We start from the raw sequence: 22,948 nt of genomic DNA on the forward strand, positions 1-22,948 counted from the left end.
AATTACGGAGTTTTGAACTGCGTAGGGTGTCACTATTTCTCTTTGGACGCACGTTAAACGGAATTATAGAAAAATTAACCATTTTTCTGAAAACATGGATACCCTGAGATGTTTAACTGACTAGTTGGGAAAATAACTGTGGTCACCCTGACCCGTACGGTGCAGAAATATAACCTTCTTAAAGTCCTCATTCGACGGACGAATCACCATGAACGACATATACCTTTACTCCATATGTGCGTCACGGATAGATTTGGACACGCACTCCAATGATTAAACAATGTGTACTATCACCTCTAGTACCCTATTGCCGTAACGACAACGGCCACCAAGGAAGCTTACTATCGAGCTGCTTGCGTGCAACTGATATAGTCGGTAGCAAAAACTTGTTAGCTTGGAAAATCTTTAAAAAATCTGTGATACTGGACAAGAAGCTTGACATATTTTATAAATATATACATAGATTACATTATAACATCTTATTTTTCGTATAACATCATGCAGATGTAGATTCATCTTGATGTGTAGCCATCTGGATTCCTGTTTTTTTTCTATTTGCTATTTGCTTTACGTCGCACCGACACAGATAGGTCTTATGGCGACGATAGGATAGGAAAGGCCTAGGAATGGAAAGGAAGCGGCCGTGGCCTTAATTAAGGTACACCCCCAGCATTTGCCTGGTGTGAAAATGGGAAACCACGGAAAACCATCTTCAGGGCTGCCGACAGTGGGGTTTGAACCCACTGGATACTGGCCGATCTTGATTCCTACGGTAGCGTCTCCGATAGGAGCAAAGTCGCAGATAAGTGCGTTAACTGCCTCTCCAACTTCGGCATGGTTAAACTCGAGAATATTGTCCCAGGCTGCACATAAAGGAAAGTCGTAGTACGCGTTTTCAACCGATCTTGCAAATAAATCGTATCACGTTGTAGGCTATTCGTTTCATTGTTACCAGCAAACACGAATACTGTTTCAATTTTTTCCTCTGCTTACCGGATGCATGTCTCAAACGGCCACGTTCTGAGCTTTTGCTACAAACACCAAACCATACAGTGCTGCCATCTCTTGGCTGTTCTATCAGCTTTTGCTTCAATTGAACAAATCTTGTAATAACCCCTGGAACGCACTTTATTATAATGAAAATGATTGTAAACATGTCTTGCAATAAATGAAGCACAAATTTATAACGATCAGTTTATTTTCATCTCATGAATGGTTTTCAAGAGACATCTATATAGAATCTGGTGTCGACAAATGTAGGATTCAGTGTATCGAAAAGGGGTAACAGACTTACGGCCTATGAAAGTTCTTCTTCTTCTTTATCTGTTTACCGTCCAGGGTCGGTTTTTCCCTCAGACATAGCGAGGAATCCCACCTCTACCGCCTCAAGGGCAGTGTCCTGGAACTTCAGACTCTGGTTTGGTGGATACAACTGGGGAGGATGGCCAGTACCTCGCCCAGGTGGCCTCACCTGCTATGCTGAACAGGGGCTTTGCGGGGGGATGGTAAGATTGGAAGGGATAGACAAGGAAGAAAGAAGGAAGCGGCCGTGGCCTTAAGTTGGGTACCATCCCGGCATTTGTGTGGAGAAGTGGGAAACAACGGAAAACCACTTCCAGGATGGCTGAGGTGGGAATCGAACCCACCTCTACTCAGTTGACCTCCCGAGGCTGAGTGTAACCCGTTCGAGCCCCTCGTACCACTTTTCAAATTTTGTGGCAGAGCCGGGAATCGAAGCCGGGCCTCTGGGGGTTGCAGCTAATAACACTAACCACTACACCACAGAGGCGGACCTATGAAAGTACCAGGAATGAAATCAGTTCCCTAGACTATGGTGAGGTGAGGCCCCTTTGATAAAAGAGCCTTCTATATGTATTTCAGTCATGGTCATCCATCGATACTTCACATCACAGCTTGTATGTAACATCGTGCAACACATTTGGTATCGCTAATTTCCACATGATCCACTACCATAAGATATATTTATATCAAAAACTTTGTTCAGCATATTCCAGTTAGTGTATTTATGGTGTTGGAGGGACCACTCTGGTTCATTTGAGTTTCGGATAGGAGTTTAAAAGTCGGATGTCCTCCTAGTTATCACGTGATTTTTCAGGTGGAAATACCAACCTGGGAATCACTTACTGTAGGGTAGTTTTGGAAAGTGGTGGAACGAACCAAACACAGAGTTATGGCACCCGAGTAGATGCCCAAGAGAGACCATAAAAGGCGTTCATGATTGAAGACAGTAGATCGGCATCCATGGAAGTCGGAATCTGGGAAGGAACTCAGCAAAGCCAGCTACAGAAGTAGCTAGTCCCGAAAACGAATGACGTTTGAGGTTTTCGGCCTATAGAGCTATTTGTGTGCACAGCCATGGCTGTTACTGCGCTGATCAGGGAGCACACATGCTCGCATCAGAATTCTTATTTCTTGCTGAGTGAGTTGGCGGTGCGGTTAGGGGTGATGATGGGATAATAGAATACTTTTAATAATCGAATGACTTTCATCCGATTAATTAAATAATCGAATGGAAAATTCACTATTCCATTGCTTCATTGATTCGAATGGAATTCCGGATGAATAAACGAAAAATAATGGAATAGAAAAAAATATTCACTATTCAAATGCCTCATTCACTCGAGTGAATAATCGAAAAATAATCGAATGGAAAAATAATCGAATAATCGAATAAAGTGAAATAATCGAATAAACAATTATTTTGTATTCGATTATGCTATCACTATTTAGGGGCGCTCAGCTGTGAGCTTGCATTCGGGAGATAGTGGGTTCGAATCCCACTGCCGGCAGCCCTGAAGATGGTTTTCCGTGCTTTCCCATTTTCACACCAGGCTAACGCCGGGGCTGTACGTTAATTAAGGCAGCTTTCTTCCCACTCCTAGCCCTTTCTCATCCCATCGTCGCCGTAAGACGGTGTGATGTAACGCAAACTGTAAATAATAATAACAACAACAACAACAACAACAACAACAACAACAACAACAACAACAACAACAATAATAATAATAATAATAATAATAATAATAATAATAATAATATTTTCCCCCAATAATATAAGATATGCTCAGTTTGACCTCCTCCCACTCTGCTGAAGAAAAGGAAATACGAGTTTCCTGCCTTCTGAACTTTTCCCAGATTATTGGGAGCGACACGTGATATGGAGTTGGCACAGTTTTACTGACAGATGCCCTTCCCTACGCCAACCCTATGTGAGGAGTATGCGTGTTTGTGTGGTGGTTAGTATTGTAGCATGTTGTATGCAAATGAATATAAGTTACGTATATTAAGACAAACACAAACATCTATTCTCCGAACTACAGGAATTAAGTCAATGCGGTTAAAAACATCGGCCCGGCCGGAAAGCGAACTCGGGGCTCTTTAAACCAAAGGCCAGAAGGCTGACCATTCAGCGAGTTAGCCAGGGGGGGGGGGGGAAAGGAAAAATAATAGTGCCGTAATTAAACTCATTATAACCGCAATTTGATCCAATCTTTCTAACAATTTCTTCCTCGCGAGTTCCTCTTCCTCTTTGTACTTTCAGAGAAGTATCTGAAACGGAAATTTCAACATGAGTCAATTGTATCCTGAGGCTATTTTTAGATTAAAATCCATCTCCGTGGCTAACTGACGCTGGTTACTGGACTGTGACGAGAACAAGTAGGAAGGATCTCCTTCTCGGCTCACGTAGCCTATTTCTGTTAAACATATCTCGGCCTAAGGGCAGCCGGACCAGTCACGTTAATCATCGAGTATCAGTTCTGCCAACGTGTGATAGTGGAATCATATTTAATACTAATTTTTTCATTCTGTTTCTGTGTTATTTTTTCCCATTCCAACATAAGAATCTCATATTTTATAATATAAGCTGGCCCCGTGGTGCAGGTGTACCTTGAGGTCCCGGGTTCTGTTCTCCGCCAAGTCTGGGATTTTTAACTGGATCCGAGGACTCGTTCGAGATGGAGGCCTCGGTCCAGAAAGCTAAGAATAACAGCCAAGAGGATTCGTCGTACCGTCCACACGACACCTCGTAGTCTGCTGGCCTCTGGGCTGAGCAGCGGTCGCTTGGTAGGCTAAGGCCCTTCGTGGCTGTTGAGCCATGGGACCGAGTAGGGGATTTTAACCTTAATTGGTTAATTCTTCTGGCTCGGGGGCTGGGTGTGTGTGCGTCGTTTTCATCATTAGAAATCATCTTAGGGAGTGCGTTATCCTCACAGACATGCAGTTCGCCTATAGGCCGTCTGTTAGAAGAAATACTTGCATCATGTGTCTTCGGAGGCTATCAGCTTGTATTCGGGAGATAGTGGGTTCGAACCCCATTCTCGGCAGCCGTGGACATAGTTTCCGTGGTTTCCCATTTTCACACCAGCCAAATACTGGGGTTGTACCTTAATTAAGGCCACCGTCACTTCCTTCCCGCTCCTAGCCATTTCCAGTCCGATAATCGCCATAAGACCTATCTGTGTCGGTGCGATGTAAAAGCAAATTGTATCAAAAATAAATGAATATCAATACTGTTCCCTTTTATATGTCTATCTTTCATATAAAGAATTCACAAATCGTATCAACGAGATGTTTTATGAATAGACACGATATAGGCTTTCGGGCTTATGCCGTGTGAATAATATAAGGTAAGGTAAGGGTTATTCTCCGCCACGTAGGCTATTGTCCTTTCAGGAAGCATGAATTCACATAATCCACAGGTTTTAAAATCTTAATACAGGGCCAACCATAGGCCTAAGGCTTAGATCCAATTATCTTCTTGTTGGAGTCATAATGAACATCATTGGTAAGAAATGACGTTCACACTCGCTTTTCGAAACCGGAATGTTGCCCGTAGTGTTAAAAATGTGCAGAAGAGATAACGGACATATCTTACCCGTTAGGTATTCTTGACAACTTCTTAGGATTTGTCTCTCTGAAATTATATTAACAGCATTCCCAACATGCAACACTAAAGTTTCTAACTCTACATAACGGCGTGTAACCTCTTCCGGTCTTAGTAATGTGCGCTGAGTATAAAACAAGAACCTCAGTGGTTTAGCGGCACCGCGTCAGCCTCTCTCCGCTATGTTCCGTTCAAATCCTGATCACTCTATGTGAGATTTATGCTGGACAAAGCGGAGGCGGGACAAGTTTTTCTCCCGATATTCCAGTTTTCCCTGTGATCTTTCATTCTGGCAACACTTTACAATATCATTTCATTTCATCTACCAGCCATTAATCATTATTAATCATTACCCCCAATGGAGTGCGACAAGTTTCGGCAGCCGGCACAATTCGTATCTCGCCGCAAAATGGGGGCTTCATTCATTCTATCCCTGACCTGGTCGAATAACTCCAACAGACTGTGGATTTTTTCATAGAATATAAAACAATTGAAAGAGGAAACGTATGGGCTTTTAACTGTCTCTAGTGACCACTGATGTTGACGTTATGGTTCATCCGAGATGAACTGCACAGTCTCAAAGATATATTTTCGAATACTCTGACTTACATAGAGCATACTTAATTGTATTGATGATTAACACAGTTTTTCTGCACAAAGCTAATTCAGTATACCTGAATTTAGAACTCAGTTCGGAAAGGACAATATGTGGAGTTCTCGCACACGGAGCCATGATACAGTAACTCCCCATAATATTGTTAAATGTGAAAATTGTAGCACATCAAATTAATCTAACAAGAGTATTTAATCTCCCAGGTTCCACTTCATTTTCAAATCAACAATTCTATATAAGAATATTTTCATTCTAATCGTGAACGAGGCTACTCGACCTCGGATTGTCTGGTTACACTACGGACACGACTTAAGTTTTCAGCATCCTACTATACGGCGTTGAGGCATGGACACTAATTGAGACCATGGGCAAAATATTGCAAGCATTTGAAATGTGGACGTACCGAAGGATGCTTGGACAGGTAAAATGACCAATATATATGTTTTACGCCGTATGAACTAATAACCAGAAATTCTCACTACCATGATGAGAAAGAAAGAAGGAAGCTAGAATACTTTGATGATATGGCGCGGAGCAGTATATACCACCTTTTATAAGCAATACTCCAAGGGATAATTAATGCAAAATGTGGTCCGGCGCGAAGAAGGACATCGTGCCTCGGTAACTTTAGCCAGTAGTTCGGGACCATAAGCGTCCTTACGTCAATTCTTCAGAGCAATCGCAAGAATGAAATTTCATAATGATTCTTTCCCTCAGCACATGAACAAAATTCAAGTACTACGATTCATTTTCAGCCGATAAGCTACACGTGCAGATCTAAATCACACATTCTTTGAATATCGACACCATTTTTTTCGCACTACTTGTCTACTACAAAAAGTATTGTCATCGAGATATCAATTACCTCTTATTCTTTCGTCAATTCTCCACAAAAGTGCCTTCCTTGAATTATATGCATTTCTTTCTCGTATTGGATTGCGGATTTAAACCTTCATTTAGCATCGATCTTACCCTACCAGAACTAGGCCTATACGACTCAGACCTTCTTCTGTTCCAAGGCCTACTCACGTGTACCGCTGGAAGTTATGTAGGGTCTTATGACGAGATGATGAGCCCATCTCTCCTGTATGCCAACAACAAATAAAATAAATACATCTCAATAAATACCTCCCTTGCATAATTCACTGGCTGAGTGGGCATTGTCTCAAATGCAAAAAAAAAAAAAAAAATTAAAGAAAAGAAAAAATGCTGCTGATCGCCAACGTTCTGCGAGGACATGCCACACAAAGAAGAAGAAGTAGTTTTGTATTTGAATTTACTTAGCGAGAAAGTAATATTAGAGATGTTATTCCCAGTAGCGGTTAGGGGCGAGCAGCTATGAGCTTGAATCCGGGAGATAGTGGGTTCGAACCCCACTGTCAGCAGCCCTGAAGATGTTTTTCCGTGGTTTCAAATTTTGAGACCAGGCAAATGCTCGAGTTGTACCATAATTGAGGCCACGGCCGTTTATTTCTCACTGCCAGGCCTTTCCTATCCCATCGTCTCCATAAGACCTATCTGTGTCGGTGTGACGTAAAGGAGATTATAAATAATATTCCCAGTGGCAGAAGTACAATAGGAGACAGGCAACATTATATTCCCTATTCTGCTATTTACCTCCGAGGTCCCACCGATTATTATTCGCCTGTTTTAGAGTCCATAAAGCTGCCAAACCTGTCCATTTTTACACACTACATTGATTTGTGGAGTCCAAAATAAGTTGCAGATTTCGTGTGTTGATCTGTACCGCTTCCCTTCCCTCCTGCCCCCACCCTCTTGGGGTCCACAGAGTGTGTTTTGTAGGCTTGGCTTATGGCTTGGGATAGCCAGGCAAGAGGTCTTAAGAAACATTCCACCGCAGAAGTCATAAAAATCTTCCAATGTGGTGCCAGGCAGCGTATGAGTACTAAGGTAATACCAACCGTCCGGGCTGTCCGTGAAAATGGTCAAATTACCGGGAACGTTTTAGGAGGGGGGGGGGGGGAGGGAGGGGAGAGAGATCCCTTCCTGTCATGGAGTGGGGAGGGTTTTGAGGGTAAAAGTGGAATGTCCATATACTTCTCTCCGTCCTTTTTATTTTTCTCCTTTTCTCCTCGCTTTCTTCCTTGAACTACAACATAAAAATGTTCCCTTGACTTCTTACAACTAAGAAAAGGAATAATAAAAGAACTCCTTTGTAGATGCCCAGCGGGTTGCACACAGTTTTAACTGTAACTAAACGCGCCAAAAGGAATCATACGTGACAGAGAATATCCGGCAAAGATTTTACGCATTTACCCTCATTTATTGTGCAGCACACATTCACTCAGAAATTAAATTCCGAATACAGCTCATGTTTTTAGAAAACATTACCTGCGCCTTAGAGTTTGAGCTTACAAAGCTTCTCATATCGGTACTGATCACGGGTTGGATTGGGCTGGGTGCGTTCAGGTGCTGAAATGTATCAATCAATTCTCAATTGAATCTCTTTTTAATAATAATAATAATAATAATAATAATAATAATAATAATAATAATAATAATAATAATAAGATTCACGTCCCACTAACTACTTTTGCTGCCATGTTGGGGTCAGAAGGCCAGCGCCTTAATCGTCTGAGCTATTAAGACGGGTATGATTATTATTATTATTATTATTATTATTATTATTATTATTATTATTATTATTATTATTTTTATTTTTATTTGGTTCATCAGTACATAGACTAGTTTGAGGCAGCTTCGATGCCACCCTGTTCTGTGCTAATCTTTTCATTTTTACATAAGTACTACAACAGAATAAATTACTCCCATCCTCTAGTTCCAGACCGCCTTAAACTGGAGAGAGCGTTCGTTTATTGCAATTCATTACATTCGATGTCCGACTCGTTGGCTGAATGGTCAGCGTACTGGCCTTCAGTTCAGAGGGTCCCGGGTTCGATTCCCGGCCGGGTCGGGGATTTTAACCTCCATTGGTTAATTCCAATGGCCCGGGGGCTGGGTGTTTGTGTTGTCCCCAACATCCCTGCAACTCACACACCACACATAACACTATCCTCCACCACAATAACACGCAGTTACCTACAAATGGCAGATGCCGCCCACCCTCATCGGAGGGTCTGCCTTACAAGGGCTGCACTCGGCTAGAAATAGCCACACGAAATTAAATTAAAAAATTACATTCGATACATTTGTTAAATTATCTTTCTTACAGTTATTTGACTGTTACTACACTAAATATTGTACTTAAAGCTAATAATATTTTTATTCATTCCATAGATTCATTTCTTTTCTTTTAGTCCTATATGTAGTACAATGCTACACATTCTAGGACATATATACCGGTATATAAATACTACATCCTACATCTATAAATCTGTTCGCCCCATTCATACCTTGGTCTACTCCTGACGTTTTTACCGCCTGTACTTCCCCCCACCCCCCCAAAAAAAAAAATTCGAACCGATCAAAATGTGCCCTGTCATTCTATCTCTCCTTCTGGTCAAATTTCGCTGAATCGTTTCCCTCTCACCAATTCGATTTAAGATCTCTTCATTCATGATTCGAGATACCCACGTCTGTAACACCACATTTCAAAAGCTCCTGTCCTGTTTCTTTCTGAGCCAGTTATCGTCCATGTTTCACTTCCATACAATGCAACACTCCAGCCGAAAGTCTTCGAAAACGTCTATCTAATTCCGGTATCAATGATGGAAGTGAGCAAATGCCTTTGCTTTAAGGGCCTTCCCTGCTTGTGTTAGCCTGCATTGTATGTCCTTACAGTACTTCTAGTCCGACTTGTTGGCTGAATGGGCAGCGTACTGGCCTTTGGTTCAGAGGGTCCTGGTTCGATTCCCGGCCGGGTTGGGGATGTTAACCTCCATTGGTTAATTCCAATGGCCCGGGGGCTGGATGTTTGTGCTGCCCCAACATCCCTGCAACTCACACACCTCACATAACACTATCCTCCACCACAATAACACGCAGTTACCTACAAATGGCAGAAGCCGCCCGCCCTCATCGGAGGGTCTGCCTTACAAGGGCTGCACTCGGCTAGAAATAGCCACACGAAATTCAAATTGTTTTACTGTACTTCTGCCAACATTAGTTATTCTACAACCCAAGTAACAATATTCATCCTTTTTCATTTCCTGAGTCACCTGACTTCGATACATTCCACTACTTTTATTTTGGATTTATTTATTTTCATCTTGTACTTCTTCTCCAAGACTGAGCCAGTTATCGTCCATGTTTCACTTCCATACTGTACCGGGCGGTACACCTCCACGCCGCTAATTCAAATATTGCGCCAGTTGAAACTCCTGAACTTTAACGAACTGAATTAACTCAACGGTTTCTCGGAAGATGTCACTACTGTAAATTTGGTAATTTTGAAGTGTTCTGAACTGTGTCTATTTCGATTTGTGTTTGTTTGCTCCGTATCAAGGAGTTGGGACATTCTCTAACAGAGGTCTCTACCAAAAACTACGATAACGCACTCTGGTGTAAAGGAATGGATTCTCCTGAAGAAATATGGTATTCCTAAGTTTTGTTTTTACTAAATTTTGTTCTGTGTTTTGTGGGTTGGCAATATAAATCCTTTCTTTCCGCCCGTTTTGAATGTAACCAATCGGGAATTTACGTAATTAATTTTCCACCAATAAGATGTTTCTTCCTCATCTTGTGTATTAGTTTTTGCTGTTAACCAATAAAAACGAAAGGGTGTGTCTACTCATTCCTGAAAGGTCTCGAATGTTCCACGAGGGTATATAGACTGCTGATTTTCTTGTCTCAGTGCCACTTCAGTAACATCTTTCTTAGTGTGTGAATATGTAGCAGGGGGCGGGAAGCGCCTCTTTCTTCAAGAAGCAGTTCATCTACAAGGTAATGGCCTGTTAACATCTTCATTTCTTGCTAGCTCAGCAGTTTAACTCTCGGGGAGGGTTCGAAACCTTTAGTATGTAACCTACCTTTTTAAAATGTAAATTCTTTTCTGTCTATCTATAAATTACAAATCTGTAAAGCGGGCATAGAGAGTGCTTCACCCTCTCGAACTCCCCTTCATTTTTGAAAAAGGAGGTGACTACGTTTTCATAACCGTTCTTCTCTTCTTTAATGTAGTAAAGTTTTCTCATACGTGTCACCTCCCTAGCTTGGGATTAGCCCCTGTATGATCGGCCTAGCGCCACATAGGTTTTAGACAAACTTGGTGTAGGAGTGCAAGTTATCGCCTCCATTCATTTTGTATTTTGGGCCATTTACTTAACCCGTTTTGTTTTCCTTCCTGCGAAGGCCCAGTAGATTGGGTATTAGTTACCCTTGTTTCCTTGTGTGCCTTAGGGGCAGATAGAAATGAAGTTTGTTGTAGCCTTTGATATGCTTGTAAAATTGAGAGCGGGTCTGCTCTTTTTCTTAACATTGTAATTAGGAGCAAGTGCTCCTCGTACTTTGGGGTTTTCTGCCCTTCAGCAATTGTGGTTGTGAGCTGAGAGCTCAGGAATTAGACTTGGGGCTCAAAGCCCAAATCTTGTAACAAACTGTAATTTGTTAATTTGTTGATCTGCTACTTGGTACCTGTTATACTCTGTTAATTGTTGGTTTTGAAAATATAGCCTTTGTTAAAGTTTTAAATTAACTTTAATTTTGTAGTTGAGACCTATTCCCGCCCGTACTTTCTTTCACCTCTAACTACCACGGATATCTCCGTAACACATACAATGCAACACTCCAGCCAAAAGTCTTCGAAAACGTCTTTCTAATTCCGGTATCAGCAATGTTTCCAGATCTTCTGCAGACTGAGATAAGATAACAATTCCGACAAAAGAGTAGCGGTACGGAAATGTTGAAAATTTTGGGCTGAGAAGACTTAGGAGAAAAGAGACGAGATGCTCGACTAAGTGGTATGTTCCGAGCTGTCAAGGGAGATGTTCAATAAATTTCCAAATTCTTCGTAATCATTTAGGAAAAGGCTAGGAAAACTACAGATTGGAAATTGCCACCTGGGCGACTGCCCTAAATGCAGATCAATGTTGGTTGATTGGTTGACAATATCATCGGCAAATCACAGAGTATTGATTGCCTCTCCTTGGATTGTGATTCGTTTCCCAAATTCCTCTTTGATTTTCTTTACCGTCTGTTCTGTATAAAGGAAAAGGAAAGGGGACAAACTGCAGTATTGCTTCACTATTTTCTGGATTGCTGCTTGTTTTTCATTCTTGTCACTGCGCACTGATTCTCGCACAGATTGTAGATAATGATTCTTCTTTCTCAGTATTTGATCCCGATCACCTTCATGATATCATATCTCTAATCAACATTACCGAATGCATTTTCTAGATTTACGAACGCTATGCTCGTGGGCTTATCTTTCTTAACCTCTACGATTAGACGTGGAATCAGGGTTGCTTCGCTTCTTCCAGTATTTATTCTGAATCCAATCTTCTATTATTATTATTATTATTATTATTATTATTATTATTATTATTATTATTCATTTTCGACAGATGAAACCGGTTATTATGGTGATGATGGTGATGCTGATGATATCATGTGATCTCCAGAGGGTCCTAGTAGAGGTCTTTAGAGTTGACACCCATGGGTGTGTGATGATGTTAATTAAAATGAGGTAGGGATAGGGTGAAACTTTGTGCCGGCACATGGCCCACGTGACCATACGTTCCCATTTTGGCCAGACAGTCCCGATATTTTACCCAATGTTCCGCCGCCCCCAGAATACCTGGCGGGGCAGTCATGTGTCCCGTTTTTGAGAAATTGTCCCGATATTGTCTTGGTTTGTCGTAGACAACACTGACATGAACGAGTGACATATTTTGACATAAATATCTTAGAGCTGGGGCTCATCCGAAAATATGTGTAATAAAATAGTGAAATGTAACAAAATGTATGACGGAAAGGTAACCTAGCAACCGTGCAGTCTGTGTTGTCAGATATGGATGGATGGCTATGTTACCTAGCAACCGTGCAGTCTGTGTTGTCAGGTATGGATGGATGGCTATGTTACCTAGCAACCGTGCAGGCTGTGTTGTCAGGTATGGATGGATGGCTATGTTACCTAGCAACCGTGCAGGCTGTGTTGTCAGGTATGGATGGATGGCTATGTTACCTAGCAACCGTGCAGTCTGTGTTGTCAGGTATGGATGGATGGCTATGTTACCTAGCAACCGTGCAGTCTGTGTTGTCAGATATGGATGGATGGCTATGTTACCTAGCAACCGTGCAGTCTGTGTTGTCAGGTATGGATGGATGGCTATGTTACCTAGCAACCGTGCAGTCTGTGTTGTCAGATATGGATGGATGGCTATGTTACCTAGCAACCGTGCAGTCTGTGTTGTCAGGTATGGATGGATGGCTATGTTACCTAGCAGCCGTGCAGGCTATGTTGTCAGGTATGGATGGGTGGCTATGTTACCTAGCAACCGTGCAGTCTGTGTTGTCAGGTATGGATGGATGGCTATGTTACCTAGCAGCCGTGCAGGCTATGTTGTCAGGTATGGATGGGTGGCTATGTTACCTAGCAACCGTGCAGGCTATGTTGTCAGGTATGGATGGATGGCTATGTTACCTAGCAACCCTGCAGACTGTGTTGTCAGATATGGATGGATGGCTATGTTACCTAGCAACCGTGCAGACTGTGTTGTCAGGTATAGATGGATGGCTATGTTACCTAGCAACCGTGCAGACTGTGTTGTCAGGTATGGATGGATGGCTGGCTATGTTACCTAGCAACCGTGCAGACTGTGTTGTCAGGTATGGATGGATGGCTATGTTACCTAGCAACCGTGCAGACTGTGTTGTCAGGTATGGATGGATGGCTATGTTACCTAGCAACCCTGCAGACTGTGTTGTCAGATATGGATGGATGGCTATGTTACCTAGCAACCCTGCAGACTGTGTTGTCAGGTATGGATGGATGGCTATGTTACCTAGCAACCCTGCAGACTGTGTTGTCAGATATGGATGGATGGCTATGTTACCTAGCAACCGTGCAGTCTGTGTTGTCAGGTATGGATGGATGGCTATGTTACCTAGCAACCGTGCAGTCTGTGTTTTTAGGTATGGATGGATGGCTATGTTACCTAGCAACCGTGCAGACTGTGTTGTCAGGTATGGATGGATGGCTATGTTACCTAGCAACCGTGCAGTCTGTGTTGTCAGGTATGGATGGATGGCTATGTTACCTAGCAACCCTGCAGATTGTGTTGTCAGGTATGGATGGATGGCTATGTTACCTAGCAACCGTGCAGACTGTGTTGTCAGGTATGGATGGATGGCTATGTTACCTAGCAACCGTGCAGTCTGTGTTGTCAGGTATGGATGGATGGCTATGTTACCTAGCAACCGTGCAGACTGTGTTGTCAGGTATGGATGGATGGCTATGTTACCTAGCAACAGTGCAGACTGTGTTGTCAGGTATGGATGGATGGCTATGTTACCTAGCAACCGTGCAGAATGTGACGTCAGGTATGGATGGATGGCTAGACAATATTACGTAGCAACCGTGCAGGCTGTGATGTCAGGTATGGATTGATGATCAGACAATGTTACCTAACAACCATGGAGGCTGTGATGTGAGGTACGGACGGATAGTCAGACAATGTTACCTAGCAACATGTCTTATGGCAAGCAGTCATCAGCAATTAGCAACAGTTGATGGATAGACATGGCCGAGAGACACGTAAGACATATTTATGATGATTTGATTTTCCCATAGGGAAGTATGACACTGTTTCTTCTTCATAATGATTTGGCACAACCCTAGTGTAGGTCAGTGGCAGATGGTGGTGGTGATTATTATTTTAAGAGGACGTACAACTAGGTAACAATCCTCTATACAGAGTGGTCGGAAACAACATGTAGCGGATATATGAGGCTTAGAGGGTTGGTTATACTGACGATTAATTCGAAAAAAGATCGGTACCTCGTGACATCGTCATTTTATCAGCTGCTGAAGTTAGCCAGCATCATCCCTTCGCAAGCTAATTCAAAAGGGCTTTGCGAGACGGTGTTGCTAAATCTGCACGTGGCTTGAGACCGGCTTGGGAGCCATGCCGAGAAATCAGCTTCAAACACAAACACCCCGGTGTCACCGCTGCGTACTTGTTAACTTGTCAACTCGGAGGTGCGTATTCAAATCTCTCCCCTGGTAAAGCTGTTTTTCTTCGACTGGTGCTCTTAAGCCGGTATTAAACTACGTGTAGATTTAGCAACACCGCCTCGTAAAGCCCATTTGAATTAGCCCGCGAAACAGTCAGACTGGCTAACTTCAGCAGTTGATAATATGACAACGGTGCGGGATATTGAATTATTTCTTTCAAATTATTTATTAGTATGGCCAAGCCTCCAAAACTCGTATATGACACATATTGCATTTTCCTCCACGATTCTTGGCTAAGGAGTATCTCCTTTCGAAACTTAAATTTCAAGGGGTGTGTGGGGGGGGGGGGGGTGAGAGAGGAACGTATATCCCGCTCTTTAGTGAAAGAAAAATGGCCACATTACCCGCAGCTAACTCCTATTGAACAACGCCAAGGGATCTGCTCGAGGCTTAACGCGTCCATCCGACGGACGAATCACCATCCACAACGTCGTATGATTTCACTCCATATGAACATGATGGGGAGGTTTGGAATCGAACCCAGCCTTTGGCACGCAACCTAGTGATGAGCAACCTCTCCTACCCTGCCGGCCAACGTGACTCAAACCAGCTGACCACGTTGTCAGGCCACGTACAGGAGAAATGCTTAGGTCGCTACCAGAGAGGATGAGTATTCCGTTGTACTAGCCCTTAAAAATCACTACCACCGTCAACATCAAAGGCAATCAAAGCCAATATATTATTACTACTAACGGCTGTAGTGGTTAGTGCGATTAGCAGCCACTCACGGAGGCCCGGGTTCGATTCCCGGCTCTGCCACGAAATTTGAAAAGTGGTACGAGGGCTGGAACAGGGTCCTCCCAGCCACGGGCGGTCATCTTAGTAGAAGGGACTTCGATTCCCAGCTCAACCATCCTCTAAGTGATTTTCCGTGTTTTCCCACTTCTTCTCCAGGCAAATGCCAGGATGGTACTTAACGCCACGGCCGCTTTCTTCCCTCTTCCTCCATTGTCTATCCCTTCCAATCTTCAGATGTCCAAACAAGGTTCTTGTTCAGCATAGCAGGTACTGGTCCTTCCCCGCAGTTGTATCTCTCGACCTAAAGTCTCACGCTCCTGGACGCTGCCCTTGAGGTGATAGATATGGGATCCCTTGCTGAGTCCAAGGGAAATCCAACCCTGGAGGGTAAAAAGATTACGAAAGAATGATGAAAAGAAGGAAACAATATTATTACTAACTTATATCGTGCTGATAATAATTAGGTAACGCATGGCATTCAATACAATCGAAATATCGTACATGACAGAATAACAATACTAATAATATCGTGTAGCCTGTGCTATCGTATATAGGCATTTTAATTTAGCGTCATCTAGCTGACTGCTCGTACATTTCGACGTTTCGGTTTACTCTAAGCCTACTGGATTGCCTAAGCTTTCTTGGGCTCCTATGTCTTTTATTGAATTTTGTTGGGTTAACACAAAATATGTCACCAGAGATCTTTTACATGCCCAGATGTCAACATGGAGTGTCGAATGGAATTTATTCCACCTTTTAAAAATTCCACTACCTGTGCCGGGTTTGAACGCGCTACCTTGGGATCCGTAGACCAACACTCTACCACTGGCCCACAGAAACAGCTCTTAGGTGTGTACATGTTAATATGACAACGAGATAACTTACCATTTGACTTCCGAAGTCTGAGCTTAGGTATTTGTCCTGATCTACTACCGTGGTATTTCCTATCGTTTCCGTGTCTCAGATTTCACGAGCGGGAATCTACAAAGGAGGCGCCCGAATACTTTGATTGAGCAGTAAATTAGTAAATTTTTATGAGTCTTCTTGTAATCGAATTCCGCCCACATTTCCCGTCCTTCGTAATAGAACGAAAATGTAGTTTCTTTTTATGTTCCTCGATGGAACTCGGGATGTTTTATCACTTTCATTAGAAAGCCCACAAATGTACTGTTACTTGCTGGCATCTTAGGCAACACGGATAGGTAAACAGCTGGTGACCAGCATACCGCTATGCTTTGGTGACAGAATGGTACTGTTCAACAGAAAACAGCCTGAGCTTTCACAAGCAACATGCCGGCGCCGTACGCCTGACGATGCCGTCTGAACTGAGGGCAGACATGCTGACAGATTCAGGTTGCCTGCCCTTCTCTCCCCGCGGGAGATATGATTCCTCTAGCAGGCCCACAAAATCGAGCAACTGACAGTAGTAGGTCCGCCTCTGTGGTGTAGTGGTTAGTGTGATTAGCTGCCACCCCCGGATGATCGAGTTCGATTCCCGGCTCTGCCACGAAAATTTGGAAAGTGGTACGAGGGCTGGAACGGGGTCCACTCAGCCTCGGGAGGTCAACTGAGTAGAGGTGGGTTCGATTCCCACCTCAGTCATCCTGGAAGTGGCTTTCCGTGGTTTCCCACTTCTCCTCCAGGCAAATGCCGGGATGGTACCTAACTTAAGGCCACGGCCGCTTCCTTTCCTCTTCCTTGTCTATCCCTTCCAAACTTCCCATCCCCCCATCAAGGTCCCTGTTCAGCATAGCAGGTGAGGCCGCCTGGGCGAGGTAGTGGTCATCCTTTCCAGTTGTATCCCCCGACCAGGAGTCTGAAGCTCCAGGATACTGCACTTGAGGCGGTGGAGGTGGGATCCCTCGCGGTGGAGGTTCCTGGACTGAGGCCGCACAGCGCTAGAGAGAGCCAGTGCGCAAGCGCCGCATAATACATTCCTTATAACAACTATTTAGCCCTCGAAGTTCTTCATATAGGCCTACAGAAGATGCAGAGCAGCAACGTGTATTAGACACATGTGCAATAAAGAGCAAGACAAAAAATATTTTATTTGGAAAGACTTGAGTTGTGGACAAGGTATACAAAGTTTGACGGGGATCCTTCTCTACATGAAACAGTTATTTCCGTGACAGGAAATGTGGTGGTGATAATTGTTTTAAGTGGAGGCACAACTGGACAACCATCCTCCATTACTGCTATTCAGAGGAAAAAATGGAAGGGGTTCAAGAGTTCGAAAAATCGGCCAAAGAAAGACAAGGGCCACGAAGGCCGTAAAAATAAAAGACACCCTAGGCCGCGACAAACCTAATGCCGTCGGGGTCGAAAAAGAAGAAGGGTTGACCGGGGGAGGTCGGACAGGAAAGACGAAGGCGAGGAGTTTGTCACCGGTGAAAGCAATGCCAGACTCAGCTGGGGTAACCGTGGTTACCAACACACAATCCTAATATGACCGTCCCTGGGTCCCACTTTAGTCGTCCTTTACGACAGGCCGCGGTTACCGTGCATGCCCACCCCCATCCACTCCTACAGGACAGTCCCGCTTAACCGACTTTCGCTTATCCGACACAAATAGCAAAATAGTGGAAATTTTGTTAAGTGGGAAGTAATCAGAGAAAAATTCTGACAATTAATAAATTAGAACTGAAAACATGAACAGTATGGTATCTTTCCTAAAATGAAATTTCTGGTGATGAAGAATTCAATGAGCGGAGTTTGACGTGACTGATGAAGATATATTCGACATTGTATGTATGTACAGTCCTCAGCCCTAAGGCTGGTTGGATCCTCAACAGCTCCGCCATCAGCTGTCATATATAGCCTAGACATCACTGAAGAGGCGTACTAGGGAAATGTGGAGAAAAGTCTGCCAAGCCCACTGAAATGCATGCACCAACTTACCCTTTGAGCAACATTTTCACACTGTTCATATCAGGGACTGGCTGCAGAAGGAATGGCATTATTAGCATCGCTCATGCCTCAGTCACTTTCATATTGTCAAGGATAAGACAGAGACAGATCAATTAAAAATAACAATAAAATAAAACAGAAGAGGAAGAGCGCGTAGTTCATGAAAATGGTGCCGAAATAACACATAATAAAGGCCTGGAAGTCCTTGAAACAGCAACGAAATATTTGGAGCAACAAAGATTAAGCTTCAGCACAGATGTTACTTCAAAAGAGATTGCCGGACATGGAGTCGGCAAGCAAGCAAGCAAAAGTGCATTACGGACTGTATAGTGTATGTATATTTAGTCATCAGCCCGAAGGCTGGTTGGATCCTCAACAGTTCCACCATGAGCTATCATAGATGGCCTAGGCATCACTGAAGAGGCGTACTAGGGAAATGAGGAGTGAGGCAGTTTCCCATTGCTTTCCTCACCGAGCCAGAAATTGCTATTACATATCAGTCTGCCATGCCCACTGAAATGCATGCACCAACCGACCCTATGAGTGACATTTTCACACCATTCATATCAGGGACTGGCTGCATAAGGAATGGCATTACTAGCATCACTCGTACCTCAGTCACTTTCATATTGTCAAAGCCAAGGATAAGACAGAGACAGATGTATGAAAGTAACAAAATTGCTCTAGCCTATACCAGAAGACATAGTGCACTGTAAACACTAGGTCCCGCCAGCAAAGGATGGAACAAATTTAAATCTGTGCCAACATCCTTCTATTGACAAACTATTTACTGTATTGTACAGTGAATGTACAGAAAATATCAACTGTAACAATGATATAACACCTGTGAGCATTCATAAAACAGTTCTTAGCCGACAAAATAGGGGTTCCCATACTACCAGAAACGTAAAATTCCGCAATGTCCTCAATTGTGCCGACAAAGTTGAAGGGCTAAAGGTCCCGGAAGGGTTTCAAATTGTGAGTCCTAGATAGTTCTAACAAACTAAAAGAACATCTAAAATCACTTCCGGCCTAAATGCACTTCCGGAAAAACAGCCCAAAATCGCTTGTTTCTTTACTCCTTTCCTTTTGATTCAAATCCTACATAAATTGTTTAATAATTCTTTTTGTCATGCGTTCCTTGGTCCAGGCGTTTTTTTGATTTTTTGAAAAATGTTCACACCGAATTTAGTTATAAGGGTTTAAGTGAAACTCTGTCCGGCTGCATGGCTAAATGGTTAGCGTGCTGGCCTTTGGTCACAGGGGTCCCGGATTCGATTCCCGGCAGGGCATCAAATCGAAAGACCTGCACCTGGCGAGACGAACATATCCTCGGACACTCCCGACACTAAAAGCCATACGCCATTTCATTTCAATGAAACTCTGCATTGACTCACATGAGCGCTCGCAGTGGTGCTTAAGTGACACTCTGCATTGACTCACATCAGCGCTCGCAGTGGTGCTTAAGTGACACTCTGCATTGACTCACATCAGCGCTCGCAGTGGTGCTTAAGTGAAACAATGCATTGACTCACATCAGCGCTCGCAGTGGTGCTTAAGTGAAACAATGCATTGACTCACATCAGCGCTCGCAGTGGCGCTTAAGTGACACTCTGCATTGACTCACATCAGCGCTCGCAGTGGTGCTTAAGTGACACTCTGCATTGACTCACATCAGCGCTCGCAGTGGTGCTTAAGTGAAACAATGCATTGACTCACATCAGCGCTCGCAGTGGTGCTTAAGTGAAACAATGCATTGACTCACATCAGCGCTCGCAGTGGTGCTTAAGTGACACTCTGCATTGACTCACATCAGCGCTCGCAGTGGTGCTTAAGTGACACTCTGCATTGACTCACATCAGCGCTCGCAGTGGTGCTTAAGTCACACTCTGCATTGACTCACATCAGCGCTCGCAGTGGTGCTTAAGTGACACTCTGCATTGACTCACATCAGCGCTCGCAGTGGTGCTTAAGTGACACTCTGCATTGACTCACATCAGCGCTCGCAGTGGTGCTTAAGTGAAACAATGCATTGACTCACATCAGCGCTCGCAGTGGTGCTTAAGTGAAACAATGCATTGACTCACTTTAGCGCTCGTAGTGGTAGAAAAAGACAAACTGCTAGTCTAATCGACCGCATGATTAAGAAAAGGATGGTAATTTTTGGGAATAAATAAAGAATATATTCTTATAATTTATTGTATTTTATTTATCTAAAATTCGTAGCTCATATACCTAGGATGTTTTCAACAATGAGTTGCTTGCCTGAAGAGCGAGAACTGCCGAGTTTTTCCTTCTGTTGCTATAAACCGAAATTCCCGTTAACTGGAAGTCCTGCCGGGCTTTCTTCATCGGATTACCGGGACTGTATTGTATTTCGCATGCGAAATGTTCCCAGGATTGACAGGGTTTTAGAGGTTACAATATAAGGATTCCTAGTGAAAGTAAAACTAAATATCTACCACCAAAAGCATCCTGCCTACATCCGATGAAAGTCCTTGGACGAGAAAAGTTAAGAACTGTTACCATCCGTAACCTTCACACGAAGCGGGGTAGACTAGTAAGTTAGCCTTATGTGAGACTCCCAGGAATTAACTTCGTTCTACCCGTACAGTGTAGTAGCCCACGGTCCTGCGGACTCCAGGTTCGCTTGCAATCCGGATGAAGGATTTTGACTGTAAATGGCTAATTCCATCCACAGTAATTACAGCCAACTCCCAATTATTCGGGTGCGGGTCGATTTTAAGTGTTATCCGTGAACCCCCGAGGTTAACTGTATTTTTATATTCAATCAATCAATCAATCAATCAATCAATCAATCAATCAATCAATCAATCAATCAATCAATCAATCAATCAATCAATCAATCAATCAATCAATCAATCAATCAATACTGATCTGCATTTGGGGCAGTCGCCCAGGTGGCAGATTCCCTATCTGTTGCTTTCCTAGCCTTTTCCTAAATAATTTCAAAGAAATTGGAAATTTATTGAACGTCTCCCTTGGTAAGTTATTCCAATCCCTAACTCCCCTTCCTATAAAGGAATATTTGCCCCAGTTTGTCCTCTTGAATTCCAACTTTATCTTCATATTGTGATCTTTCCTACTTTTATAAACGCCACTCAAACTTATTCGTCTAGTAATGCCATTTCACGCCATCTCTCCGCTGACAGCTCGGAACATACCACTTAGTCGGGCAGATCTTCTTCTTTCTCTCAGTTATTCCCAACTCAAACTTAGCAACATTTTTGTAACGCTATTGTCGGAAATCACCCAGAACAAATCGAGCTGCTTTTCTTTAGATTTTTTCCAGTTCTTGAATCAGGTAATCCTGGTGAGGGTCCCATACACTTGAACCATACTCTAATTGGGGTCTTACCAGAGACGTATATGCCCTCTCCTTCACATCCTTACTACAACCCCTAAACACCCCCATAACCATGTGCAGAGATCTGTACCCTTTATTTACAATCATATTTATGTGATTACCCCAATGAAGATGTTTCCTTTTATTAACACCTAGATACTTACAATGATCCCCAAAAGGAACTTTCACCCCATCAACGCAGTAATTAAAACTGAGAGGACTTTTCCTATTTGTGAAACTCACAACCTGACTTTTAACCCCGTTTATCAACATACCATTGCCTGCTGTCCATCTCACAACATTTTCGAGGTCACGCTGCAGTTGCTCACAATCTTGTAACTTATTTATCACTCTATAGAGAATAACATCATCCGCAAAAAGCCTTACCTCCGATTCCACTCCTATACTCACATCATTTATATGTATAAGGAAACATAAAGGTCCGATAATACTGCCTTGAGGAATTCCCCTCTTAATTATTACAGGGTCAGATAAAGCTTCACCTACTCTAATTTCCTATCGTCGTCATAAGACCTATCTGTGTCGGTGCGACGTAAAGCAACTAGTGCACCCTATGGGTCAGGGTGACCACAGTATTTTTCCCAACTAGTCAGTTACATATCTCAGGGTATTCATGCCTCCAGAAAAATGGTTAATTTTTCTATGTTTTGGTTTAACGTGCGCCCAAAGAGAAAATAATGACACCATATGCGGTTCAGCATTACGTAATTCAACGCTCAGTAGTGGATTTCGCGTACGCAAACTTCAGTCAACCTTTCGACAAACACATCTGCATAACGAGAACCTTACTCACTAAGTATAACTACAGACTACCATTACAAATGAAAACTCATTCCATTCTATAAAAAATCAATCAAGAAACACATTTATTAAATTATCAAGACTTGCGAAAGAAATGGTCAATATCAAATATTGCTCATGATCTTCCAATTGTCAACCTAATAAATAAATATTCTAATTCCTAAATCAAATATTCTAAGTCAGCGCTGGCTTATTCCTAAACTAAGTTTTCATATCTTAACATTCTGGCTCGCGTATTCCTGAAATGAATTGTTGCTTTGTTTCATCTTCCTATTAAAATTTACATCTGGTCATTTAAGTATACAGTATATCATAGTCTTCTGATCACGGTCAAAATTCGGTATATCAGTAAATTATTCCATCACTCACGGTGTTAATTATACACCCTCATCAAAAATACAATCATTACATTGTTCAAATTATCGTGGAAATGAACTTAAT

The sequence above is a fragment of the Anabrus simplex genome, chromosome 4 (genome assembly GCF_040414725.1).
Source record: "Anabrus simplex isolate iqAnaSimp1 chromosome 4, ASM4041472v1, whole genome shotgun sequence".
In the NCBI taxonomy this organism is placed as follows: domain Eukaryota; kingdom Metazoa; phylum Arthropoda; class Insecta; order Orthoptera; family Tettigoniidae; genus Anabrus; species Anabrus simplex.